Source organism: Anastrepha ludens, chromosome 2 (assembly GCF_028408465.1).
Source record: "Anastrepha ludens isolate Willacy chromosome 2, idAnaLude1.1, whole genome shotgun sequence".
Taxonomy (NCBI): Eukaryota; Metazoa; Arthropoda; class Insecta; order Diptera; family Tephritidae; genus Anastrepha; species Anastrepha ludens.
Genome location: NC_071498.1, coordinates 44303673 through 44315881, shown reverse-complemented (window position 1 = coordinate 44315881; position 12209 = coordinate 44303673). Strand labels below are relative to the sequence as shown.

Sequence of the window (12209 nt, the reverse complement as noted above, 5' to 3'; positions counted from 1 at the left end):
AAGATGGTGTAATGAAGCCACCTGTAAAATCGCCCGTCAACTGTGGCCGACTCTAAATGCTAAACGCACAGAATCTCTGCTAAGCTGAAATAAACACAGTCTTAGCACATTGATCTCAGTCATAACGGGGCACTGCCTCATAGGTAGGCACGCCCAAAGGATGGGTGTACAAAGACATGACTTCTGTAGAAGTTATCTAGATGAGGACGAGGAAGAGACAATCTCGCACCTACTGTGCCACTGTCCTGGAATAATTTTTTAATCAGTTGGAAGATCTCAGTTCTACAGTAATCAGAGATATTTTAATTTTTTTGAAAAGCACACACTGGTTTTAGGAGAGATGGGGACAAGCTTCGGCATCACAATGGGCTATGAGTGTGTCCCACAAGACAACCACTTCAACCTAACCTAACCTTGTATGAAATTGCATTCCAATTTGTTCCTAATGAAATAAAATGCCTGCACCGAAGAAGGTTTGACCGAAGATCGATTCCTTTCGCAGAAAGTCGAGCAAAACAAATCCAATGCAGTAGAGGCAAGATTATTGTTTGATCAGTTTTGGCTTGGTGAGGTAACTTCGATTTGCATAGTCGATGGCATGATTAGCAAGGAAAAATTCTTTGTTCGATCTGATAGTGATAATTACAATACCACAAATATTGGAATAGAATAGCATCACGATCTCTATACTTTGTATTCAGCCAAACTTAAAACATCTTCGACTTATTTGAAACCAAACGAGGGCTCTTCAATTTTCTGCTGAAAAATATTTCCATTTCTGGAATGGATAATGAAATGAAGTGTATTCAGCCAAACCTAAAACGCCTTCGACTTATTTGAAACCAAACGAGGGCTCTTCAGTTTTCTGCTGAAAAATATTTCCATTTCTGGAATGGATAATGAAATGAAGCGCATAAATCTGTTGCTGAATGGCATCTATGTCATTGTATAATTTTTTTGAGAACCAGCTTTAATACCGATAATAATGTTGGCCTTTAAGTCCAATGGAGCATCTTTCTAGCCAACGCGTTACTATTTTAGGGTAAGTAACTAACATAGCTGCTCATCATGCAAGAAGAGCAGGTGTCACAAATGTTGATTTTTGCCCCTTGGGTATTCCATTTCTAAGCCTCAAAACTAATAAAAAATAAAATAACTCAAAAATACAATGAACATAGCTTTGTAGAGCTGAAACAAAGCAAACAAATCGTTGTAAAATAAAATAAAATATAAAAACGCTATAAACCTATTCCCCAACTCAATACATGCGAGTAAGTAAAGGGTTAGACCTTAAATTGAATATATAGCCGGTATATTTAATTTGATTAATTATTTTCAACTTTGGCATTTAATTATGATTATCAGTACCCTCTGAAGGGCACATTTTAAGGCATTCTAATTAAGCGAACAATCAAAAAGTCAAAAAGTTTCCTAACATAATAATTATTGTAAGAATTAATAAGGCACTTCGTTGAAAAACATAAATTACCTTAACACATACAACTAATTATTTCCATAGAAAAGGGGGGAATACGAATATAAAACTTTTCTTTGACGAAGTGTCACTGAACACCAGGCAACAGCAGCAGCAGCAGCAGCAGCAGCGGCACATGGCCACAATAGCGTACCCAGACCTGATACGATCCGACCCTACCCTTATATCCTTGCCCTTAGCCGTGCGCTGGGCGTTGTTTAGGCAGCCATTGTCTTGCTCATGCTTCGCGCGACTACGAGTAGTGAACGAGTGGCACAGCCGCAGAGAATGAACAACAAAAAATATAGCTTTAATTAATTGAAACTGTAACATTGGCCTCAGCTGGCACCTAACAAAAAATAAAACTTTGTTTAGCGCTGTAAAAATGCCATGCGGCAGCAACAGCAACAGTAGCAGCAACGGTAGAAGTGGCAGCGGCATTGCAACACTTTCAATGGTGTGAAATGATTATTTACCAGTATTTGAGGACCGCGAGGCATCCGCTAGACGCATACTTATAAATATGTATATATATATATGTACATTCATAATACAAGCTTGCACAGTTAACCTACTTCAATGAGTATATTCGAAGAATGTTAAGTAGAAAAACATGCAATTCAAAATTTGAACTAAACAAATTTACCAGTATTCACAAATTTCATTGAGGGCACTGGAAATTTTACGCGAGAGAAAGAGAGAGAGAGGGAAAAGCGAGAGAGAGAGAGAGCGCTAGAGCGAGAGAGCAGCAGCGCGAGTGTAAGCTTTCTGCGTGAGATTGTGAGAGTACAATGTTGAAGTAGTTCGTAGCACGCAAGCGCGAAAATAGTGAAAGCTACAAAGCTCTTGCCGAAGCGTAATTTAACACGAGTAAATTTTAGAGAATTCTAGTATGAGCGTCGTTTCAAACGACATTCTATTGTTATATGTACGTAAGAGGCTCGTGCATGAATTCATGATGTGCTTGAATGCAGCGAGTATTGTTCCTGAAGGTTCATGGCTGGTTGTTTAAGAATTGTTTTTTGGTTTTTGGTACAAAGAAAATAATGCTATTTTGTATGACAGTTTACTGAGTAAAAAGCTGTTGAAAGATTAGTTAGGCAAAAGTATTGATAGTAGGAATTTGTTTATTAGGTAGGTTAGCAAGGAAACCAATGCAGTTATTATTTTAATTCAAACTAACAAACACCATCTGTGAGTAGTGTCCAGCTATTAAACATATTTCCTGCCTATCCCAACAAATTCCTCAAAGCAACAGTCGTTCCAAATATTTATTGCCGGAAGCTTTAGCACACATTCGCTCGTCGAAGGCTTTTGTCTCTCATACTCCCTCTCTCGCCCTCCTCTCTTGCGATGCGCGCACTCAATACACCATTGTTTATGCGTGTGCCATATATCGTATGCGTTTGTTTGTTTATTCAAAACTCAAAGTCTTTGCAACCTGCCACAACAAGCATTTCTAATTAATTTCATTGCGCGTCGATTTTCGTTGATACCACTACCCTCGCATAACGCGCTCTTCATTCTGCGCTCTTTGGCCGTCACAGTGTCGTCGTTGCTTGCAATCGGTTTGCCAATTTATAGGCTGAAGCTTTTTTTTATTTGTGTACTCAAAATGTACTGTAGTATATTTTGTTTTTGTTGTCGCTAGTCGGCGCACAGTGAGCTTTCATGAGTTAACAGTCCATTGTGCTTTCACGCTTCTATGATTCGTTTGTTATTGAGTGCAGCTACATACGCATACACACACATACATACCCACGTGCACACATGCACGCACTCATACTGGTACATGCAGTTTGGAAAATGCCTGTGTAAATGGCTCTTATCCTGTCGTCGTCCTCGCTGGCGTCGGCCAGCGACGGCTCACAAGTGTTTAGTCGGTTTTGAAACGTGAAACGGCGCTGTTGTATTCGCGGAAAAACGGCGACGATAAAACGAAAACAATACCACGAAGAACGCATGTGAAAAAAAGACGTCGGAAAAGTAGTCGCAAAAAAAAAACAAGAACAACAAAAAGCAAAGCCAAAAAAACGACCATAATGCGAATGTGAGAAAGCAGAAAAAAACACGAAAATTACACGATACGAGCACTTCGAGCCTTCGCCTGTGCTCAACAATAGTCGAACAGCTGTATTGCTTTCGAAACGTTTAACCTAATTAATTGTAGTTAGATAATATCTCTCATTAATGTGCAATTTACGCGCGGATAGCCAAAAACATACACACACAAACACGCATACGCACAGATGGAGATATACGAGTACATATGTATGTTATCTGTTTAGAGAGATATAAATGAGTGTGCGAAAATGAATGAATAGTCGCATAGTGCTAGAGAATAGGCAGTCAAACGCCTGTAAATAGATTAATAAAATAAGAAAAGAAAAGAACAAAAAACAAAAAAAGCAGAAACGCGACGCTGAATGTTCAAATAAACAATGGGATTAAGCGGAACGCCGCCGTGGCTGAGAAGTTGGGAGTTGATTTAGAGATTGAATGTTTGCTGGCGCTTGCCTTGTATCTGTAACCGAGACGCCAGTACATTACTATGTACATATATACATACATACATATGTGTGAATTACTATCGAAGCATTTAAATCTTAGCTGATTTGTTGTAAGTGTCTGCAGACGATTTGTGCGTGTGAATAGTAACACCAACAGCGCGACAAGCAGACAGATAGACGACTGGCAGGCAATAGAAAGCTACTAGGACTAGTTTTATTGACAGTGAAGTATTTGTAGTGGGCGAAAGAGAATACAAAGAAGCGAACAAGTTACAAGAGCGTGGACAAGACAAAAGGCGCGGCCAAGCTCGCAAGCGAGTTACTAGTAGACCGGAAACAGTAAGCAACTCTCTAGGGAAGACGGAAAAAAGGAATGTACTATAGAAGTTATGACAGAGTGCAGATGGGACAGACTAAAAGGCATTAAAATACTTTGCTGGAAGTTTAAAGAAATTCGAAGATTGATAAGATTGAAGATTGATTATTACCCTGCCATCTATGAAACAAAAGAAAAGAAAAATGGTATTGTTTTTGCACCGTAATTATAAAATTTAATATATTTTAACAACTGGGCTAAAATATTTCGGAATAATACAATATTAAGATTTACATGAGCTGAACCGGTTTGAAAGTACCGCCAAAACTCGGATTATATTTTTTTTTGCCAATAAATTTTTAAACCTCTACGTGCAGGCCATGTAACTTAAACTCCTTTATCAGTTAAGGTTAATTTTTGGAAAACATCTTTTTAAAATTATTATTCAAATTTTGGAGGTTACTTCATATCGAACCAGCTCGCATAAATTTTAAAATTTTACCGAACTATTTTCAGGGAAGTCTTAAAATGTAATGAATTCTGCAGCTCCTATGGGAAAATAGTACCGTTGTGGTACTATTTGTATAGAGCGTAATATATCCTAATGTACATACAAGATGGCGCAAAATTGTTCACCTCATTGGCAGATTTATAAATTGTGCAAATGGCGTAGTACTTGTACATAAATCATATTTGACACTTGTGGGCTAGACAGCTGCGGTATACCAACAGACGAGCAATGGAGCGCGTAAAAGTCAAAATAAAGATTTCCATTACTCAAAATCATTAGATTTAAATTAGTAAAAATGTTATAGTTAACAAAATTTCGTGATTAATTTTGCGCCACCTTGTAAATACTTTAATATTCTCGCTTATCAGTCTTAGAAATTCTTTAATTTTATAATTCCAGTGGAAAAACGGCAATTTTTTTTGGTGACGCACCCTAATGTACATACATACATACTATATATGGAGGATGGGAGAGATTTTTAGAGATTACCTACAACTTCAGACTCGCGAAAGTTAGCATCAAAGCAATAGTTTTGATATAATCGGGTGGCCCCCTAAAAAATAAGTGAATGGAAAGGCAGGCAGACACACTGTTACTAAAAATGGTAGATGCTTCGAAAAATTAGTACTAATGCTAGGGAGATGGAAAACCTGAAAAATCCATGACTGTTTTAAAATGGCGTTACTGGAAGGACATGCATTCATAACCGCCATCTATCTGATTTGATGTATATTCCAACAATTTTTGAGGAATTTTTAAGCTTTAAAATGACAATAATAATAAAAATAAATTTTTTCATGTAGCAGAAGTTGATAAATTGAGGAAGTCACAAATGAGCGGGGGTAGCTGGAAAAAAGAAACTAAATTTAAAATTAGTACATGAAGAATGAGAAGATGCTAGAATTGCGTGAAGAAAAATATATATCCACTGAGAAAGATAAATATTACGCTATTTGCTTACTTTTTCATTCACCGAATACAGATGTCTGAAGTTCTCTACCGGCTTATGAAATTATTTATTGGGGGCACATGCCCGTAGCTTATTATAAACAGGCTTCTAGTCGGTTACGTTCTCCTCACTCATTCACATATAACCTATGTGTAAAACTCTCAATTAGTTTATGATATCATAAATTGCAGGCGCTCGTTACTTGTTTATTTTGTCGATTGCTCGATTCAATTGGATCTTATCTTAAGCTAGTTACCTACAATAGAAAAGATCCAGCATACCTCGAGTAATCAAGAGCCACTGAGCTCACATGTTTTGCTTAATAAATGGTGGTTATACACAAGTCAGGCTAATGCTTCATTAATATGCCCTAACATCTACAATTCTTATTAGAATTATGGAAGGAACAGTTCAATTGTATTTACTTCCAAACCATAAGGAATAATATCTGAACTCAGCATGGTAGTCTGATTGACTTACAATCTAATAACTCTATGCAAACTAAGTGATTACATTGGGTCTTTAATCAGTATCCCTCGAGGTACCATAGCTACTCACCAACTGTAAAACTCTACATGAACAAGAATCAAACACAAACGAAAATAATATCAAAAATAAATATACACTAACAAAAAGGTATCGCTACCACTCTCGCCAAGCAGGCTTCACTCTGTCTATGCTAAGCAAGGTAATTAATGTTTACGTGAGATGTACAGTTGATGTGACTAAAAAATAGGAGTATTAGCTAGACACTAATGCAGAAATGAAGTGGATAAAACAGTCAAATGAGGCAGTTGCTTAATAAAGGTAGTCAACCGAGAATAATTTGTGATTATTAGTCAATACAGCTAGTAAGTCAATGAGTCAGAGAGTGCAATGTTTCAGTAAGCTTTTGAAGTATCTCATCAAGGAGAAAATTAGTAAATAAAAATGTCAGTCAACTACGTAATCCTACTGAAGCGCTCAATGTACTAACTCATCTGCTACCATTAGATTTACACATTAAAACAATAGTTACTTGCAGCGCGGCGAGACCCAGAGACATAGAAAGCTGGACAACAAGGTCGTAGGCTCACATTAAGATCCTCCCCTAGGGACCCTCGCTGCTCAAAAACAAATCAGACCACACATTCCCCGACCTTAACTTCAATAAAGGCTTTACGGTACGTTTTCCACCGAGAGCCGAACGGAGCAAAGGGAAGGTGATTGGAAGATACGATATCGAAATCTATACCCATGGTTCTAAGATGAACTGTGGTGTGGGAGCTGGCTTCCATTCGGATCCGCTCAACCTATCTCATTCAATTCGTCTTCCTGACTATGCCAGCGTGCTCCAGGCAGAACTATTGGCGATCAGAGAGGCATTTAAATTACTACTACAAGGAAGTTGGTGCAAGAGCAGCTATCTTCTCAGACAGTCAAGCAGCTATAAAGGCCTTAGACTTCAACTCCATTTCATCCAAACTAGTCTTACAGTGTAGAGAGGAGCTGGAAATATTTAGTCATTGGCTTGAAATCACTTTGATATGGGTTCCCGGTCACATGAACATACGGGGTAATGAGATAGCGGATGAGCTAGCAAGAAAAGGTTCGACACTAGAAATAGCAGATGCGGTGGCAGTGTCCACCCCACTCAACACATTAAAAGCATCCACACATTAAAAGCTTCACACTATCATGCTTTATCCGAAAGAAGATAGAAGCAACTAACTTTCTTTGATTCTTGATTGAGCTATACGCAAAATACGAGTATAGTTAGAGAAACTGAGTTTCGTCTAATGCGTGGTTGGTTATTTGAATAAGGGAGCTAGTGAATTTTTAATAGTAATAGTAACGGAAGAATAGATACTGAGGACTCAGCCGGCACACTCGTACGGTGCAACTTATTACTATTTAGAAAAAACTTTTGAGCTTTACAGTTCTACCAAGAGGCTAGAATTGTCGAGTTAAAATTATAAGCACGGTTCGCTTAACAAATTTAAGTTAATCATCAACTTCATCAGGCAAATAAAATTATGGCAAGCGAAAGAGTTGGATTTTTGTGGAATAATTAGTAGTTGATGATTCCAATAGGGTAGCTAAATTTCGAAGAAGCTTTAGCTTTTGTGAAGTCTTCATAGCTACCTAGTTGACGGAAATGTAGTCAATCAGTCAAAGTAGGAGACGAAATGACTTACTAGACAGTGGGTGGTAAATCAAAGAGGATGATGGATGATCGTGCGTCGATGAAAGGAGCAGAGCAATATATTATTTGAACGATGATGTGAATATTTTTCGTGAGGTGTTATATATTTGGAATTTTAAAAGTAATAACAATTTAATACAAATGCCAAGTATAAGTATATAAGACTCCTAAATGTATGCTTTAATATTGAAACGTGTTAGGCAGCAATTTACGAAAAGGATAGAGATTAAGATAATACAAGGATGAAGCTGAAGATGAATGAAGCGTAAGGCAAAGTTAAAATTGAAATGAAGATATTTGATGATAATGACAAAGATGAAGGTGCATAAGCAGATAAGCAAAATAGTAAAGAGGAAGAGGGGGACAAAGAAAAGGATAAATAAAAAATAAAAATGAAGATAAAGAGAAAGATAAAGATAAAAATAAAGACAAAGACAAAGACAAAGGTAAAGGTAAAGGTAAAGGTAAAGGTAAAGATAAAGATAAAGATAAAGATAAAGATAAAAATAAATATAAAGATAAAGAGAAAGACAAAGATAAAGGTAAAGATAAAGATAAAGATAAAAATAAAAATAAAGACAAAGACAAAGACCAAGATAAAGATCAAGAGAAAGATAAAGATAAAGATTATATAAACATAAAGATAAATATAGAGATAGGATAGAGATAGAGATATGGAAAGAGATAGAAGTAGATATAGGGATAGGGATAGATATAGAGATATGGAAAGAGATGGGGATGGAGATAGAGATAGGATAAAGATAGAGATAGAGATATGGAAAGATAGAGGATAGGGATAGAGACAGAGATATGGAAGGAGACAGAGATACTGATGTGAGTAATCACATGCGAGTGTCACTGTAATTAAAATGGGAATTGCTAATCCCTGAGTTTTCGACTATGTACCAGCGGTACCAGTAATATTAAAAAGAAAAGCAAAAATTATGCTTAACAAAATATTGATAATAGTAATAACGATAATAGTAAAAATTAGCAAATTAGTAGAAAACTGTACGTCGTAAAATTAAACGACACAGCAACCTCAAACTCCTTTTGTTTCTTCATATTATGAACTTAAATTTAATGGTAATTTACTTATATGGCCTGATCAAGGCTCACAATCGGTTACCTGATTAAAGTTGACTGCAACAAGTTTCACCAGGCGTCTATGTTTTGCGCGCATCTTCTTAAATTTGTTACAGCAGGCGATTATAGGGTTCTTTTGGTCCTTCCATTGGTGGCATAGTCTTCCCTACGTCTTTATTTTCTAACTTGCCATCTAAACACCTTCTTTGCTGGAGCTACTGCATCCATACGCTCGACGTGGCCCAGTCAGCGCATGCTCTGAATATTAATACGCTTAACTATGTCAACAACGTCGTCGAGTTCATACAGCCCGTAGATCAATCGGCGTGAGTAGTTATCGCGAACATGAAGAGGTCCGAAGATTTTCCGAAGTATCTTTCTATCGCATATCTCAGGAGCGGCTGCATCAGTCTCCGATACAACCCATGCTTTAGCGCCATAGAGCATCATGGTTAAGATGAGCGTCTTGCAGAGTGTTAGTTTTGTTGGGCGGCATAGGTCTCTGCTACGCATTTGCTTACTGAGTCCATAGTAACACTTATTAGTAAGCGTGATTCGTCGTTTTATCTCCAGGCTGACATCGTTTTTTGTTGTGGCGGCGGTGTATCTTTTCTAGTGAACAGCATATACTTCGTCTTGCCCTCGTTAGCCGCCAGGCCCACTCTAGTTGACTCTCTGTCGAAAGCGGAAAATGCTGCGGTAACATCTGGCTTTCTCCTTGAATGTAGCGGAGAATGCCAACTTGGCCAACTGCAGCCTAAAGAAACGTACATACGCTCAATCCATACTAGCTCTATCATGAGTTTAATAAAAAATCTCGGTCTGGATGAGGTACTGTGATGAGCAGAGAGCGCAAAAGGCTTTGAGTTCGAAGTGCAAACATCGAAGTAATACTTTTTTATTTTACTTTATTTTTTTGTGCAGGAGGGGAAGCATCAAAAGCCTACGCCAGAAGCCATGTCAACTAAACCCCCCTCATGTCCTAACCTATTTATCTAACTGCTCGCTTGCAGTGCTCTATGATGTCAATGTTATCGGCATAATGGCTAAACCTTCATGCTAAAAAGTTCTTGATAGAAAAATTTCACTATAGAATAATTGAAGTTTTTCTAACTCTGCAGGTTGACCATCAAATATGCTGGGACGACTTATCATTCTCAAAATAAAACTGACAATCTGTCCTAGTAGACTTAAGAAGTGCTCGTTTAAATGTATTCCATTGTACTCGTTTATGCAACCAGTGTGCGAAGTAATAGTAGTCCTGCTTAACGGTTAATTATCCTTCATTTCGATTATTTCTTAGTACTTTTTCCGCTCTGAGTTTACACACTCGGTAATTGTGAACATGAATAGCCTCGGTCCTTGAATGATTCAAGATTCATAAAGATGCTTGTCGATTTGCCTTTTGCCAGCTTCTCAACGTCTTCAGTCACGTAATGACCAGGTGGCCAACGGAGTAATATTGCGTTTTTTGCTGTCAAAGGCTTACGGCTGTTGTAACACTTCTAAACAAACTTCAATTTCATTGTTTGATTGAGGGAAGGCTTTGATGCTTGCTTGACTCTATGAAATATTCATGCAGCTTTCAATTTGCCTTTCGAACTATGCGGAGGCTTCTGCTGGTGCAAGATGAGATGGTTAGCATCTCAACCTGAAAAAAAATTAGTTATTTGGCAATTTCCAGATTCATATATCTTATAATCTTATATCTTTTTTTTCATGAGAAAGCTCTTCATAAAAATATCTGCTATTCGGTGTCGGTTTAAAACTGTAGGTCCCTCCATTTGTAAGCGTCAATTATTTCTGTTTTGTTTTTATCTCATCCATCTTTGATTACTTAGTCTCTGTAGCGATGCACAGATTTGGAATCCCGATGCGAACAAGAATTTTTTCTTTAAATATCAAAATTTCATACATATAATAAAATATGTAAACTGTTGCTCATTTTCATCCATTCCATTTTTTTATTTGAGAATTCATGAACTCGCTACTGCCTGAGCTTGTGTAACTTGTTCTGTGAAAGGGACTTTTTTGCATATGTTTGTAAAGTTATTTAAATAAAATCAATCTTTGAGAAATTTTGTTATGCCTTAACGAGCACGAATATTTTGCAAGCCGAGTTGGAGGGGGGCTGTGGTGAAAAGCGACTCTAAAATATTTTTTCTTATTTATTTCAAAAACCAATGGAAGTGTTAGAATTACGCGTAAAATACATATACATATGTACATATAACACAGTACTTAGAAAGAGTGCTTAGAGAAATGGCAGAAAAACATTTCCGATTCCGTTAGTTCTATAAGTATGCTGCCATCCTAATCACTTTCGACTTTATTCAATTTATGACTTATCTGAGGAGTGGCATATTTTGTGGAATGTATTTAACAATATTTTTAGCTAGCACCTAGTCCATGTCTCTCCCTTTTCTTCAGCTTACGCTCCGTCGCTAAACTCAATACTTCTATCAAATTGTGCGCGAAAGATTTATAACCAAATTTTGAATTGTCATAAAGCCAAATAAAGGAGGCCAAAATACACATATTTGTATGCATAAATGGGTGTATGTATAAATGTATGTATGTATATGTGGATGTATGTATACATGCAAATACAAGTTATATATATACAGATATGTGCATGTGTGTGTGCATATGCTAACGCCTTGCAGAGTTGTTTATAATTCAACGCCTGGGCGCGTGCAGTGAGTAAATAGGCAGCGCAGAACGGAAGTGGTGATGAAGTAGGCGCCAACATGTGTATGTATAAGTAAATAGACACGAATGGGAACAATAAAAGAATAAAAAAAGAAAACGAAAGAAAAAAATAATAGTAAAATATAATTTATTACAAAAAATGTGTTTATGTGAAGGCTTAAGGCGCCTTAATGTATGCAAATAATTATTGAAAACCACAATATCAGAGAACAACAACAACCATAACGAAAGCGATGCATTTTTCCAAGCGCAAGTCACACTGCATTTTACAAATTGCTTTTTTCAAAGGTGAGTTTCTACATTTACAGGTGTGTATGTATGTAGGCATGTAGGTAACAATATTTACAAGTATGAGTATTTAGGCAGGTAAAGCTGCCGAGAAATATAAGTAATTATAAGTGCGACAAAAATAATTAAAATTGCCATTGTACTGCAGTTGGCTGGCAGTGTTTTCTGCATTATGAGC

At 37.1% G+C, this 12209-nt stretch overlaps 1 protein-coding gene across 3 annotated transcripts in view; it reads left to right on the top strand.

Moving 5' to 3' along the window:
• The first annotated feature begins 3343 nt into the window (after window positions 1–3343).
• The window catches only part of LOC128869834 (dipeptidase 1), a 127363-nt gene continuing 118497 nt past the window's right edge, over window positions 3344–12209 (top strand). Inside the window, exons 1-2 of one of the 3 annotated variants that reach the window (XM_054112442.1) lie at window positions 3344–4000; window positions 11698–12031. The gene's annotated coding sequence lies outside the window, so the exon portion shown is untranslated. Of the gene's footprint in view, window positions 4095–11596; window positions 12032–12209 lie in introns of those variants that run through there. The other 2 variants (XM_054112437.1, XM_054112448.1) reach the window with 2 other exon arrangements.